The sequence below is a fragment of the Arachis ipaensis genome, chromosome B4, assembly GCF_059453495.1.
Source record: "Arachis ipaensis isolate K30076 ecotype BB chromosome B4, ASM5945349v1, whole genome shotgun sequence".
Taxonomy (NCBI): domain Eukaryota; kingdom Viridiplantae; phylum Streptophyta; class Magnoliopsida; order Fabales; family Fabaceae; genus Arachis; species Arachis ipaensis.
This window is the reverse complement of record NC_142439.1, coordinates 100,031,939-100,048,806: the sequence shown is the minus strand read 5'-3', so window position 1 is coordinate 100,048,806 and position 16,868 is coordinate 100,031,939. Positions and strand designations below refer to the sequence as shown.

At 38.9% G+C, this 16,868-nt stretch overlaps 1 non-coding gene across 1 annotated transcript; it reads left to right on the top strand.

The window, feature by feature from the left end:
- The first annotated feature begins 15,040 nt into the window (after positions 1 to 15,040).
- On the top strand, positions 15,041 to 15,148 carry LOC148568559 (small nucleolar RNA R71). Its single transcript, XR_015882593.1, has one exon. It is a non-coding gene; the product is annotated as a small nucleolar RNA R71 (small nucleolar RNA).
- Positions 15,149 to 16,868: the final 1,720 nt, after the last annotated feature.

Sequence of the window (16,868 nt, the reverse complement as noted above, 5' to 3'; positions counted from 1 at the left end):
ACTTACTCGAAGAAATTCTCCACAGATGTGCAATTGACTAATACGTGACGATGTGCTTGAAGTCTCTCGGTTGGTGAAAGAGTCAAACATGCTGCAGCCCCTACCGCTTTGCCAATCAGTGGGAACATGCTTGTCGCGTTATTAGTCGCATTTTCGCTCGGTCGATCATCAACACGCAATGGTCGATTGATCCTGCTCTCAACATTATCGAGATATCTCGAACAAAAAGTGAGAATCTCATCGGATAAGTAGCCCTCGGCAATTGATCCTTCTGGTGCTGCCCTATTACGCACGTACTGCTTAAGACGACCTAGGTACATTTACGAGCGAGATATATGTTAGGTTGTTAGCTTTCAAAATAACTCAAATGTAAAATTAGTCCTGTAGGTACCTTTCAATTGGATACATCCACCTATAATGCACCAGGCCCCCTAGGCGTACCTCTTCAACCAGATGCGCAGTTAGGTGTACCATGACTGTGAAGAAGGACGGTGGAAAAATTATCTCCATCTGGCAAAGAGTGAGGATCACATGTTCCTGTACGAGAGGAAGTTGTTGAGGGTCTATAGATTTACTGCATAGTCGTCGAAAGAAAGTTGACAAATCAGCCAGGACGACTGCCACTGGGGCTTCCATTACATTCCTTATAGTTATTGGGAAAAGATATTCCATGAGAATGTGGTTGTCATGACTTTTCAAGCCGGATAGTTTTCGCTGCTGTAGGTCAACACAGCGAGATATGTTGCTCGAATGACCATCTGGAAAGACCACATTCTTTAAATTCCTAAGAAAGACGTCCTTCTGTGAAGTCGACATGGAGAATATTGCAGTGGGATACTTTCCATCTTCCCGTGGCCAAAGTTCACGCCTAATTTCCATTAGCTGGAGGTCTTTTCGAGCCTTGAGGTTGTCTTTGGATTTACCACTGTCATTCAGTATTGTGTAGATAATGTTGTCGCACACATTTTTCTCTATGTGCATCACGTCCAGGTTGTGACGCAATAAATTATACTCCCAATATGGGAGTTCAAAGAATATACTCCTTTTTCCCAAGGAGACTCATCTTGTAATGCAGCCTGTTGTCCTTGTGCTCTTTTGCCAACTACCGTTTGCACCTTGCCAAGCTTGACATGCACATTATCTAACTGTCCCAAAATATCTCCACCCGACAATGTTACAGGTGGACCTCTGACCTCTACCTTTCCATCAAATCTGACCCTGTCCTACCGAAATCTGTGGCCTTGATTCAGAAAGCGCCGATGACCCATGAAACACCATTTTTGACTGAAAGTGAGTCGCTTAGACTCAGCATCCAGGTTGCACGTAGGACATGCTCTCCCACCATACGTATTCCACCCAGATAAGTTGCCCAACCTGGAAAATTGCTTATTGTCCACATCAATGCAGCATGCATCTTGAATGTTTTTTTCTCGCTAGCGTCATACGTATCAACACCACCCCCACAGCTGCTTCAACTCATCTATCAAGGGCTGTAGGTAGACATCTATGTCATTACCAGGCATCTTGGGACCGGGGATAATCATAGACAGGAAGAAAGAGCTGGGTTTCATACAACTCCATGGGGGCAGGTTGTAGGGGATGAGGATCACGGGCCAGATCGAGTACCTTGAGCTGAGATTTCTGAAGGGATTAAAGCCATCGCTAGCTAATCCTAAACGAACGCTGCGTGGATCACCACTGAAGTGAGGATATCTTCTATCAAATGCCTTCCATGCTTTTCTGTCCCTTGGATGCCTCAAAAAACCATCCGAGTTAGGACCTTTCTTGTGCCACAACATGTCAACAGATGTCTTACTGGACATGAACATCCACTGCAGTCATGGAACAAGGAGAAAGTAACGAAGAACCTTCGCCGCCTGCGGCTTCCCATTCTTCTTAACAACCACATTGATCCGGACAATGGAATTCCTCCTAGTCTTTTGCTTCCATCTCGAGATCCCACATCTCTTGCACCTAGTCAGTTCTTGATCGTTGCCCTGATATAGCATGCAGTCATTCGGACATGCATCTATCTTCTTGTACGCAATGCCAAGCTTTCATATGATCCTCTTGGCATCGTGCAGAGAAGCCGGAATCTTTGCATGCTCAAAGGCCTCACACAGTAGCTCTAGTATCATTCTGAAGGCCTTGTCGCTCATGCCACACATGTACTTTATATGGTATAGTGATAAACCACTATTTTATGGTTTATCTTGTACTCAATTGAGTGGTTTTTATTAACTCTTTACCCACTTATTCATAATATTTGCATGGTTTTATATTTCCTTCTTGATTTTGTGCTATGATTGAAAACATGCTTCTTTGATCTTATATTTGCTTATTATTAATCCTCTCTTATTACCATTAGATGCCTTGATATGTGTGTTAATTAATTTCAGAGATTACAGGGCAGGAATGGCTCAGAGGATGGAAAGGAAGCATGCAAAAGTGGAAGAAATTGCTAAGCTGTCCAGCCTGACCTCTTCGCACTCAAACGGCTATAACTTTAGCTACAGAGGTCCAAACGACGCGGTTTTAGTTGTGTTGGAAAGCTAACGTCCGGGGCTTCGATTTGATATATAATATGCTATGGTTTCCTGACGCTAGGCGACGCGATCGCGTGCTCCATGCGGCCGCGTCGCAGTGACGGAAATCCAGCGTGATTGAATTCGAGACCAGCAAATTCTGGGCTGTTTCTGACCCAGTTCTCGGCCCAGAAAACACAAATTAAAGGCTATAAAGTGGAAGAATGCATCATTCATAAGGAGGCTCTCATAATTCACTTTTCATATTTTAGATGTAGTTTTAGAGAGAGAGGTTCTCTCCTCTCTCTCTCTTAGGATTAGGATTTAGGACTTCTCTTAGTTTTAGGAGTGACTCTCGATCCCAGGTTTAATGTTCTTTTCTGTTTAATTTCGTTTCCATTTTTATTCACCTTAGTACTTTAATTGATATTTATCTTTTGAATAATTGGCTTATGGCTTTCATGTTATGATTTTCTTTATTAATGCAATTGAGGTATTTTCAGATTTGTGATTTATATTTAGCTTTTTACATTCTTGGTTTTGGTTAAAAAATCAGTAACTCAGGAGTTATCCAATTCAACAGCATAATTGATAATTGTTATCTTGCCAATTGAATTTAACTTCAATAATCCCAATCTTTTCTTAGGAAATAAATAGGATTTGAAGATCAAACTAATTAATCCCTTGACTTTCCTTTACTTTAGTAAAGGTTGACTAAGTGGAATTAAGATTCAACTTTCATTATTATTGATAAGGATAACTAAGTCTGGACTTCCAATTTCTTATACCTTGCCAAGAGTTTATTTTATTATTATTATTTTATTTTACTTGTCATATAACATATTCCCACCTTACTTCCAAAACTCCCAATTTACAATCTTCATAACCAATAATAAGAACATACTTCTCTGCAATTCCTTGAGAAGACGACCCGAGGTTTGAATACTCGGTTATCAATTTTAAAGGGGTTTGTTACTTGTGACAACCAAAACTTTTGTAAGAAAGGTTGATTGCTTGGTTTAGTAACTATACTTGCAACGAGAGTTTACTATAACTTCTAAACCATCAATCTTCAGTTCTTCAAAATGGCGCCGTTGCCGGGGAATTGCAAACGTGTGCCTTATTATTGGTTATTGTAAATAGTTAAAAAAAATTTTCAAATTTTAATATTCAAATTTCAATTTTAAAAATTCAAAATTCAAATTTTAATTTTCAAATTCGAAAATTTGAATTTCAAATTTGCTTTTATTTTTGTTTTCTCTCACTACTATGAACTCTCACCCCTTTGGCTATGAGTCTGGTTACAATTATGTTGCAGGAAGAAGAAATTACAATGAGAACAGGCATCAAGGTTGGAACAATCAAAGATGGGAGGAGCCACAAGGATTTGATCAACCCTCATGGCATCAACCACCTCCAATGGACTATTGATGGTGTTTTTTTTTTGTGGAAAAACGAATTTTCCAAAACACACAAAACTCACCGGCAAGTATACCGGGTCGCATCAAGTAATAAAACTCACGGGAGTGAGGTCGATCCCACAGGGATTGAAGGATTGAGCAATTTCAGTTTAGTGGTTGATTTAGTCAAGCGAATCAAGAGTTGATTTGAGTGGTTTGTATTTGATAGAAGCTAAATTGCATGAAATTAAAAAGGAGAGGGATAATTGGCAAGAATTTAAAGTACAGAGGAATTAAAGAGGCTGAATCTTAAAGTGCAAGTAATATAAATTGCAGAAGCTTAGATTGCAAGAAATGTAAATTGCAAAATCTTAAAGTGTAAGAAATGTAAACAGCTTGAATTGTAAAGGGAATTGGGAATTGGATTTGCAGACATTAAATAAGGAAAAATAAATCTCAACGCATAAAAGAGTAGAAGATGACTTGAATTGAATCAGATCTAAAACGGAAATGTAAATGAACTTGAAAAACATTAAACAGAGAATTTAAAATGAAAACTCCAGATCTCAGGACCCAAGAGACTAGATAACCGAGTCTAGATCTCAATGCCTTCCTAGATCCAAATGTAGAATTCAATTGCAAGAAATAAAGAAAAGTAAATTGCAGAATGAGTAGAAGAAGAGGCAATGAACAGAAATTGAAATTCAATTATGCAAAAAATTAAACAAGATCCCAAGGTGAGATTGAAACAGAAGTTCTTCAATTCTTCACCCAAGATCCAAAGCAAGAAAAGTAAAGAGTGCTAAGCAAGAACAAGGAAGAAGAGAGATCAATTCTCCTTCCCAATTCTCTAAAATTCTAAAGCAACAATTCAAAAAACTGTAAAGGTGAGGTCTCTACTGTAAGTATGTAAAAAAAAAATCCCAGCAAGCTCCCTGAAAACTTAAATCCTAAGCTATTTATACACTTTCTTCAAATGGTCTTCAAGCCTTGAATTGGGCCTTTGCTCTTGATGGAATTGGGTTGATAAAAGCCTCTGTTGATTGCTCTTGGAGTTGGAGAGAAACCCATTGTGAACCGGGCCATGAATCATAAAAGCTTGAGTCAAAGTTTGAGGCAAACTTTGGCTCAAGCTTTTCATATCAGCTGCCCCCCTTTTGCTGCTATCAACGTTTGGGCTAAAGTTTGAGGTCAAACTTTGAGCCAAACGTTGAGCCTTCTTGTATGCCTTGTGGCGCCAACGTTTGCCAAAAAGCTTGAGGCAAACGTTGGCGCAAACTTTTGCTCTCCTGGGTGTGTTGATGGTGGCGCCAACGTTTGCCAAAAAGCTTGAGGCAAACGTTGGTGCAAGCTTTTTCTCCTCCAGGGTGTTGGTGTGTGGCGCCAACGTTTGCCAAAAAGCTTGAGGCAAACATTGGCGCAAACTTTTGCTTCTTCCAGGGAGATTTCAACTTTTCCAAAAGTTTGAGCTAAAGTTTGAGGCAAACTTTGGCTCAAGCTTTTTGTTCTCTCTTACTCCTTGCCCTTTTTTCTTTCTTCAACCTTCTTCAAAGCTCTTTTCACCTATCATCAATCAATCAAACACATCAAAGCTGTGCTCAAAATCATGAGTTTGTTATTCTTTCATAATATATGACAATTATAGCACAAAATCTCATGAAATTGCATTAATTCATCCATGGTTGATTGAATCAAAGGAAATATGAAATTTTACCCAATTGGCTTACTTATGGCTCAAGAAAGTGCATAAAAACAATTGAAAACAAAAGAAAAAGACTAGTGAAACTAGGCTAAGATGACTTGTCATCACAACACCAAACTTAAAGCTTGCTTGTCCCCAAGCAAGAAAAGAATTATTGAGAAGAAAGAATGAAATGGAAAAGGATGTTCATGCTAGCAGAGTATTATTGGTAGTTCATAGGGTTTTATGTGGATATGTAAACACTCACTTCTTATTGACTTTTAGGCCTAGAAAGTCTCCTTCAAGCATCAAGCAACACACTGCTATAACCTCTCATTATTCCTTTGTCCTTGACTATTATTTTTCTCTATAAGCTTTAGTTCAGTGTCATGTGTAACAAGTTCTTTTCTTTCTTTATACTTGACACATTATTCACTATAGACACTTGGCTCACATTCCTTCTTAAAACATTGATGCCCAACACCTCTTTGGGTTACTAAATGCCTTGTAGTTAGGTTGCTCTTGATAGTGGACTTTCAGCTGATGATCCCGGGTTAGTTAACCCAAGTCACCAAGTGTTGATGCACTCCAAAAAACTTAATGATCCAAGCATATCCTAGTACAAAGACACCACAGGCATATATTCTAAGGTTCAAGCTATTGGTGTCTAGCTTTACTTCTTTTTTTTTTCTTTTCTTCTATTTCCAATTTTTGGCTTTTTCTTTTCTCTTTTTGTTTTTCTTTTTAACCAAGGACTTTTATTTGATTGAGATTCATAGACAGTGAGCTACCTTCTATTTAAAAGGAGACAGTCTAGTTCTTTTATTCACTAAAAGTGATCTATCATACAATCACACATACATACCACCACTTACTTTTATTGTACTTTCAGCTAACAAAGAACTATCTCACTTCACATTCAAACATTTTTTTTTATTAAATTAAAGATGCAGGGGACAAAGCATGCTTTTAGTTAAGTGAAAATAAACACACAAGCACACACTTAGACTAGCTTATTTATTGCAAAAAAAATGATTCTAATTGTACTAGATGAACACTTTAGCAAGACATAAATCAAAGCATTTCTCAACAGCAGAAGTTAAGTATAGATACAACCTATTGGTTTGCAGTTCTTTTGTCCTTCCTTCTGTTGTGCCCCTTTTGAGTTATGATGCATAATGTCTTCAAATGGTGGTTAGTTCCCTGCACAATTCTCAAAAGTTGCTTGCTTCTCAAGCCCTTAGGTGACTGGTTAGTATGCATGAATTGAGTGTGGCTTTTGAATTTAATTTGGTGTGGGAACACCAAACTTAATTCCTTGCCACTGTCTCTAATGCAACAAGTTGTACATTTATGAATTCTTTTGGCCTTGCTAAAGGTTATGGAACCAAAACTAAAAACAATTAAATGGTTGAATAATTTGTCTGATTACTTGGAGCTAGCATTATGCAGGAGGTGAGAGTATGCTTTTAAATGAGATTTTGGTGGAACACCAAACTTAGAATCCTTCATTCTCCCTTAAATTATTTTGGTGTGCAACACCAAACTTAGCTCCTTGCAATGCATACCAATTATTCAACATTTTTATTGAAAAGGCTATGAAAAGAAAACTACCTCAGGTTGGGTTGCCTCCCAACAAGCGCTTCTTTATTGTCATTAGCTTGACATCGATCCCCTTAGATCATGGGGGTTGAAAATCATAGTGCCTCAGCTTTTCTCCTCTTACTGTGAACTTCCTTCCGGTCTCCTTTTTGATGATCTCTAGGTGTTCAAGTGAAAGGACCCGGTTCACAGTGTAGTATTCAGATGATTGTGGGGACACCTTCATTGGTTGGGTGTTTAACACTACTTTATCCCCTGGTGAAAAGCCTTCAGTAGGGATCTTCTTGTTTCTCTACCCTCTTGGCCTCTTCTTCTTTTCTTTCTCAAAAGATACTCCCTGCCTTGGTGGTTCCTTATCTGAGATGTTGAATTTCTCATCTGGAGGTTTTGGATCTAGTCCCTCCTTGATTTCTTTGGTCTGTTGCACTATCTCTACTTCTTTCAAGCATGGATTTAGAAGTCTTGGAGCTAACTCATTGACTACCTCCTTCAAACTTTGATCTCTGGCCTTATCCTCCGTACACTCTTCTTCTTGAGTGGGCTCATGTGGGGTTTTAAAAATATGGAATGCTAGGTGCTCATCATGCACTCTCAGCAATAATTCCCCTTTTTCAACATCTATCAATGCTCTGCCCGTAGCAAGAAAAGGCCTCCCTAGGATGATGGGAGTGTTAGGGTCCTCCTCCATATCCAGAATGACAAAATCAGCTGGGACAAGAAATTTTCCCACTTTTACCAGCACATTCTCTACAACTCCAAGTGCTTGCTGAATGGATTTATCAGCCATTTGAAGAAGTATTCGTGTGGATTTCAGCTTGACAATTTGGAGTTTTCTCATTAGAGACAAAGGCATCAAATTTATGCTTGCACCAAGATCACAGAATGACTTCTCAATTGTTATGTTTCCTATGGTGCAAGGTATATAAAAACTCCCAGGATCATCTTTCTTCTCTAGCAACTCTTTTTGGAGAATAGCACTACATTCCATTGTCATCTCAACAATTTGTTCTTCTTTTAGGGACTTTTTCTTTGTCAGCACTTCCTTCATAAATTTGGCATACAATGGCATCTGTTCAAGTGCTTCTAAGAAAGGAATATTGATGCTGGGTGTCTTGAATATGTCCAGGAACTTTGAGTATTGCTTATCCTCATTCTCTTTTTTGAACCTCTGAGGGTATGGAAGTTTGGGGATATATGGCTTCACCCCTTCCTTCTTCTCTTGTAGCTGTGGCTTAAGGATGTTCTTGTCTCTCTTTGAGCTTTTTGCATTCTTGGTCTTTCTATCCTTTTCTCTTCTCTCTTCTGTCTCTTCTTGTGGAACTTCTCTGTTGTGTTCTTCCTGATTGATGACTTCTTTCCCTCCAGTCTTCTCACTTCCCACTGTGATTGCCTTGCACTCCTCCCACTTTGTAGCTTTTCCTTTGTCCCTTGGGTGGTCTTGAGTGGCACTAGGGGATGCATTTGATTGCTTCTCACCCATCTCTACAATTTGTTTAGCCATTTGCTCCATATGCCTCTCAAGATTTCTGATTGAAGCTTCTTGATCTTGTCTTGCCATCTCTTGATTTTTCATGAGTTTCTCCATCATTATCTCTAGACTAGAGATTCTTTGGGAGTCTGGATTTGGTTGTGGTTGTGTAAAATGAGATGATTGTTGCTGGAAGTTGTTTGAACTATTTGTGGGATTATTTTGTGGGTGGAATATGGATGTGGAAGGTGGATGATGGTTATTTTGGGGTTTTCTATATGGATTGTGGGTTATGTTTTGCTGGTTGTTGTTCTGGTTGTTTCTTGAGTTGTTTTGGTTTGAATTTCTTTGCCATGGTTGTTAGTTTTGAGTGTGGTTATCTCCCCATCTGAGATTTGGATGGTTCTTCTAGGATGGATTGTAGGTGTCACCATAAATTTCATTTTGGCCGCAGCTTTGATTGTGCACATATTGAGGTTGTTCCTGCTGCTGATCTTCTTGGTTTTCTTCATTTTGCCCCCATTTGGTTGATGATTGGCTTGTGTTGATTGCTGCAACTTGGAGACTATCAATCCTCTTGGCCATTTGATCAAGTTGTTGTTGAATTTGCTGCTGCATCATTTTGTTTTGAGCCAGAATTGAGTCCACTCCTTCTAACTCTAGCACTCCTTTCCTTTGTGATGGCTGGCTTTGTCTCTGATGAGCAAAGAAATATTGATTGTTTGACACCATATCAATGAGGTTTTGGGCTTCTTCAGCTATCTTCATGAGTTGCATCGAGCCTTGGTGCACGAAATTGTGATCTCCAGGCTCGAACAAATCCTGGTAATGGCTCCAAAGCTTGGTGCTCTGATCTCAATACATAATTGTCACAACTTCGATACAACTAACCAGCAAGTGCACTGGGTCGTCCAAGTAATACCTTACGTGAGTAAGGGTCGAATCCCACGGAGATTGTTGGTATGAAGCAAGCTATGGTCACCTTGAAAATCTCAGTTAGGCAGATATAAATTGATAATGATGTTTTCGAATATTATATAATAAAATAGGGATAGAGATACTTATGTAATTCATTGGTAGGAATTTCAGATAAGCGAATGGAGATGCTTTTCGTCCCTCTGAACCTCTGCTTTCCTGCTATCTTCATCCAATCAGTCTTACTCCTTTCCATGGCTGGCTTTATGTGATACATCACCACTGGCAACGGCTACTTTCGATCATCTCACGGGAAAATGATCCAATGCCCTGTCACGGCACGGCTAATCGTCTGGAGGCATCACCCTTGTCAATGGCTTCATCTTATCCTCTCAGTGAATAATATGCTCACGCACCCTGTCACGGCACGGCTATTCATCTGTCGGTTCTCGATCATGCTGGAATAGGATTTACTATCCTTTTGCGTCTGTCACTAACGCCCTGCAATCGCGAGTTAGGAGCTCGTCACAGTCATTCAATCATTGAATCCTACTCGGAATACCACAGACAAGGTTTAGACTTTCCGAATTCTCTTGAATGCCGCCATCATTCTAGCTTACGCCACAAAGATTCGGGTTAGGAGATCTAAGAGATACTCATTCAAGCTTAATTCATGTAGAACAGAAGTGTTTGTCAGGCACGCGTTCATAAGGGAGAAGGATGATGAACGTCACACATAATCATCACCTTCATCACGTTCTTGAGTGCGAATGGATATCTTAGAAGAGAAATAAGAAGAATTGAATAGAAAACAGTAGTACTTTGCATTAATCTTTGAGGAACAGCAGAGCTCCACACCTTAATCTATGGAGTGTAGAAACTCTACCGTTAAAAATACATAAGTGAAGGTCCAGGCATGGCCGAGATGGCCAGCCCCCTAAAACGTGATCAAAGGATCATAAGGTAATCCAAAGATGCCTAATACAATAGTAAGAGGTCCTATTTATAATAAACTAGTCACTAGGGTTTACATGAGTAAGTAATTGATGCATAAATCCACTTCCGGGGCCCACTTGGTGTGTGTTTGGGCTGAGCTTAAGTGTAGCACGTGCAGAGGCCATTTGTGGAGTTGAACGCCAGTTTGTGCCAGTTTGGGCGTTCAACTCTGGTTTTGGATCCTTTTCTGGCGCTGGACGCCAGATTTGGGCAGAAGGCTGGCGTTGAACGCCAGTTTACGTCATCAATTCTTGGCCAAAGTATGGACTATTATATATTTCTGGAAAGTCCTGGATGTCTACGTTTCAACGCAATTGGAAGCGCGCCATTTCGAGTTCTGTAGCTCCAGAAAATCCACTTTGAGTGCTGGGAGGTCAGAATCCAACAGCATCAGCAGTCCTTTTTCAACCTCTGAATCTGATTTCTGCTCAAGTCCCTCAATTTCAGTCAGAAAATACCTGAAATCACAGAAAAACACACAAACTCATAGTAAAGTCCAGAAATGTGAATTTAACATAAAAACTAATGAAAACATCCCTAAAAGTAACTAGATCCTACTAAAAATATACTAAAAACAATGCCAAAAAGCGTATAAATTATCCGCTCATCACAACACCAAACTTAAATTGTTGCTTGTCCCCAAGCAACTGAAAATCAAATAGGATAAAAAGAAGAGAATATACTATAAATTCCAAACTATCAATGAAACAGAGCTTCAATCATATGAGCGGGACTTATAGCTTTTTGCCTCTTGAATAGTTTTGGCATCTCAGTTTATCCATTGAAGTCTAGAATGATTGGCATCTATAGGAACTTCAGATTTCGAATAGTGTTATTGACTCTCCTAGTTCAGTATGATGATTCTTGAACACAGCTTCTTTATGAGTCTTGGCCGTGGCCCTAAGCACTTTGTTTTCCAGTATTACCACCGGATACATAAATGCCACAGACACATAATTGGGTGAACCTTTTCAGATTGTGACTCAGCTTTGCTAAAGTCCCCAATTAGAGGTGTCCAGGGTTCTTAAGCACACTCTTCTTTTGCTTTGGACCTTGACTTTAACCGCTCAGTCTCAAGTTTTCACTTGACACCTACACGCCACAAGCACATGGTTAGGGACAGCTTGGTTTAGCCGCTTAGACCAGGATTTTATTCCTTTAGGCCCTCCTATCCACTGATGCTCAAAGCCTTGGGATCCTTTTTATTTGCCCTTGCCTTTTGGTTTTAAGGGTTATTGGCTTTTTCTGCTTGCTTTTTCTTTTTCTTTCTATATTTTTTTTTTCGCCTATTTTTTTTTTTCTGCAAGCTTTGTTCTTTGCTGCTTTTTCTTGCTTCAAGAATCATTTTTATGATTTTTCAGATTATCAAATAACATGTCTCCTAGTCATCATTCTTTCAAGAGCCAACATATTTAACATTCTTAAACAACAACTTCAAAAGACATATGCACTGTTCAAGCATACATTCAGAAAACAAGAAGCATTGTCACCACATCAATATAATTAAACTAAGTTCAAGGATAAATTCGAAACTCATGTACTTCTTGTTCTTTTGAATTAAAACATTTTTCATTTAAGAGAGGTGATGGTTTCATAGGACATTCATATCTTTAAGACAAAGTTACTAACTACTAATGATCATGTAATGAAGACACAAACATAGATAAGCACATAACATAGAAAACAAAAAACAGAGAGAGTAAGAACAAGGAATGAGTCCACCTTAGTGATGTCCTTGAGCTCTTCTATGTCTCTTCCTTGTCTTTGCTGCTCCTCCTTCATTGCTTTTAGATCTTCTCTGATTTCATGAAGGATGATGGAGTGCTCTTGATGTTCCACCCTTAGTTGCTTCCAATAATTGTGTGGAAGAAAATGTATCCCCTAAGGTATCTCAGGGATCTCTTGATTTGCAGTCAAATGTTCTACCACTGAGCTATAGACCCTTGATGGAAGCTTTTGTCTTCCCTTTCCTCTTTCTAGAGGTTTCTCTGGCCTTAGGTGCCATCAATGGTTATGAAAAAAAAAACAAAAAAGCTATGCTTTTACCACACCAAACTTAGAATGTTGCTCGCCCTCGAGCAAAAGAAGAAAGAATAGAAGAATAAGAAGAAGATATGGAGGAGATGGATGGGAGTGTGTATTCGGCCATATGGGTGGGATTGGGTGGGAGAGAGATATTGAATTTTTGAAGGTAGTGGGTGTATGGATGTGAGTGGTAAATGGAAAAAAAGAAGGGATGATCATGAATGGAAAGAGAGATGGTGAGGTAGGTGGGGATCCTGTGGGGTCCACAGATCCTGAGATGATCTTGTGGGATCCACAGATCCTGAGGTGTCAAGGCATTTACATCCCTGCACCAATTTAGGCATGTAAAATGCCCTTGCACACAACTCTGGGCGTTCAGCGCCAGGTTGGTGCCCATTTTGGGCGTTCAACGCCCCTTTGCTGCCATTTCTGGCGTTGAACGCCAGAACCATGCTTGTTCTGGGCGTTCAGTGCCAGGATGCTCCCATTCTGGGCGTTCAGCGCCAGAACTATGCTCTGTTCTGGCGTTTGAACGCCAGACAGATGCTCCTCCAGGGTGTGATTTTTCTTCTGCTGTTTTTGATTCCGTTTTCAATTTTTATATTTATTTTGTGACTCCACATGATCATGAACCTAAGAAAACATGAAAAACAATAAAAATAAGAATTAGATAAACATTGGGTTGCCTCCCAACAAGCGCTTCTTTAATGTCAATAGCTTGACAGTGGGCTCTCATGGAGCCTCACAGATGTGCAGAGCTTTGTTGAGACTCTCCAACACCAAACTTAGAGTTTGGATATGGGAGTTCAACACCAAACTTAGAGTTTGGTTGTGGCCTCCCAACACCAAACTTAGAGTTTGACTGTGGGGGCTCTGGTTGACTCTGCTTTGAAAGAAGCTTTTCCTGCTTCCTCTCCATGGTTGCAGAGGGAGATCCTTGAGTTTTGAATACAAGGGAGTTCTCATTCCATTGAAGGACTATTTCACCTCTGTCAACATCAATCACAGCTCTTGCTGTGGCCAGGAAAGGTCTTCCTAGGATGATGGATTCATCCTCTTCCTTTCCAGTATCCAGGACTATGAAATCAGTAGGTATGTAAAGGCCCTCAACCTTTACTAATACATCTTCTACTTGTCCATAAGCCTGTTTTCTTGAGCTGTCTGCCATCTCCAGTGAGATTTTAGCAGCTTGCACCCCATAGATTCCCAGTTTCTCTATTACAGAGAGGGGCATGAGGTTTATCCCTGAACCAAGGTCACACAGAGCCTTAAAGATCATGGTGCCTATGGTACAGGGTATTATGAACTTTCCAGGATCCTGTCTCTTCTGAGGCAATGTCAGTTGATCCAGATCACTTAGTTCATTGATGAACAAGGGAGGTTCAACTTCCCAAGCATCAATGCCAAACAATTTGGCATTCAGCTTCATGATTGCACCAAGAAACTTGGCAGTTTGCTCTTCAGTGACATCCTCATTCTCTTCAGAAGAGGAATACTCATCAGAGCTCATGAAGGGTATAAGGAGGTTCAATGGAATCTCTATGGTCTCTAGATGAGCCTCAGAGTCCTTTGGTTCCCCAGAGGGAAGCTCCTTATTGATCACTGGACGTCCCAGGAGGTCTTCCTCCTTGGGATTCACGTCCTCTCCTCTCCTCCCAGGTTCGGCCAGGGCACTTATGTCAATGGCCTTGCACTCTCCTTTTGGGTTCTCTTCTGTATTACTTGGGAGAGTACTAGGAGGGATTTCAGTGATCCTCTTACTCAGCTGGCCCACTTGTGCTTCCAAATTTCTAATGGAAGACCTTGTTTCATTCATGAAACTTACAGTGGCCTTGGATAGATCAGAGACTAGATTTGCTAAATTAGAAGCATTTTGTTCAGAGTTCGCTGTCTGTTGCTGAGTTGATGATGGAAAAGGTTTGCTATTGCTAAACCTGTTTCTTCCACCATTATTAAAGCCTTGTTGGGGCTTTTGATCCTTCCATGAGAAATTTGGATGATTTCTCCATGTTGAGTTATAGGTGTTTCCATAAGGTTCACCTAAGTAATTTACCTCTGCTATTGCAGGGTTCTCAGGATCATAGGCTTCTTCTTCAGAAGATGCCTCTTGAGTACTGTTGGATGCAGCTTGCATTCCATGCAGACTCTGAGAGATCATATTGACTTGCTGAGTCAATATTTTATTCTGAGCCAATATGGCATTCAGAGTATCAACCTCAAGAACTCCCTTCTTCATAGGCGTCCCATTATTAACAGGATTCCTTTCAGAAGTGTACATGAACTGGTTATTAGCAACCATGTCAATGAGTTCTTGAGCTTCTGCAGGCGTTTTCTTTAGGTGAATGGATCCACCTGCAGAGGTGTCCAGTGACATCTTTGATAGCTCAGATAAACCATCATAGAATATATCCAGGATGGTCCATTCTGAAAGCATGTCAGAAGGACACTTTTTGGTCAACTGTTTGTATCTTTCCCAAGCTTCATAGAGAGATTCACCTTCTTTCTGTCTGAAGGTTTGAACATCAGCTCTAAGCTTGCTCAGCTTTTGAGGAGGAAAGTACTTGGCTAAGAAAGCCGTGACCAGCTTATCCCAAGAGTTCAGGCTGTCTTTGGGTTGAGAATCCAACCATAATCTAGCTCTGTCTCTTACAGCAAAAGGGAAAAGCATGAGCCTGTAGACTTCAGGATCTATTCCATTAGTCTTAACAGTATCACATATCTGCAAGAATTCAGTTAAGAACTGAAAAGGATCTTCAGATGGAAGTCCATGAAACTTGCAGTTCTGCTGCATCAGAGAAACTAATTGAGGTTTCAGCTCAAAGTTGTTTGCTCCAATGGCAGGAATGGAGATGCTTCTTCCATGTAAACTGGAATTAGGTGCAGTAAAGTCACCAAGCATCTTCCTTGCATTATTATTATTTTCGGCTGCCATCTCCTCTGCCTGTTCGAAAATTTCTGAAAGGTTATCTCTGGATTGTTGTATTTTAGCTTCTCTTAATTTTCTCTTCAGAGTCCTTTCAGGTTCTGGATCTGCTTCCACAAGAATGTTCTTATCCTTGCTCCTGCTCATATGACAAAGAAGAAGGCACAGAAAAATAATAATAATAATAGAGATCCTTTATACCACAGTATAGGGATCCCTTTGTAAGTAGAAGAAGAGGGGCAGATAAAGGATGTGATGTAAAGGAAGAAACACAACTGTGAGGATTGGAATGTGAGATGAGATGTTAGGATATGAATGAATAAATAGAATGAGATGGGAGAGAAGGAGGGAATTTTCGAAATTTATTTTTGAAAAGGAGTTAGTGCTTTTTGAAAATAGTTTTTGAAAAAGTTTAGTATTTTTTTCGAATTTTTTTTTTTGAAATTAAAAATAAAAATAAGATTAATTAGTTAATAAAAAAGAAATTTTTGAAAAAGGGGGAAGATATTTTCGAAAATTTAGAGAGAGAGGGAGTTAGTTAGGTGGTTTTGAAAAAGTTAAGAAACAAACAAAAAGTTAGTTAGTTAGTTGAAACAAATTTTGAAAAGATAAGAAGTTAGGAGGTTAGAAAAGATATTTTGAAAAGATATTTTTGAAAAAGATAAGATAAGAAGATATTTTTGAAAAGATATGATAGAAATTAGTTTTTGAAAAAGATTTGATTTTTAAAATCACAATTAATGACTTGATTCATAAGAAATCACAAGATATGATTCTAGAACTTAAAGTTTGAATCTTTCTTAACAAGCAAGTAACAAACTTCAAATTTTTGAATCAAAACATTAATTGATTAGTTATTTTCGAAAATTTTATATAAAAATAAGAAAAAGATTTTTGAAAAATATTTTTGAAATTTTTGAAAATAATTAAGAATTTTGAAAAAGATTTGATTTTTGAAAAAAGATTTTGAAAAAGATAAGATTTTCAAATTGAAAATTTGATTTGACTCATGAGAAACAATTTGATTTTAAAATTTTTTGAAAAAGTCAATCCAAATTTTCGAATTTGATGAGAGAAAAAGGGAAAGATATTTTTTTGATTTTTGAAATTTTTATGAAAAACATGAAAATTATGCAATGCATGAAATTTTTAGATCAAAACAGTGAATGCATGCAAGAATGCTATGAATGTCAAGATGAACACCAAGAACACTATGAATGTCAAGATGAACATCATAGACACAATTTTGAAAAATTTTTAATGCAAATAAAACATGCAAGACACCAAACTTAGAATTCTTTAATGCTTAGACACTAAGAATTCAAGAATGCAT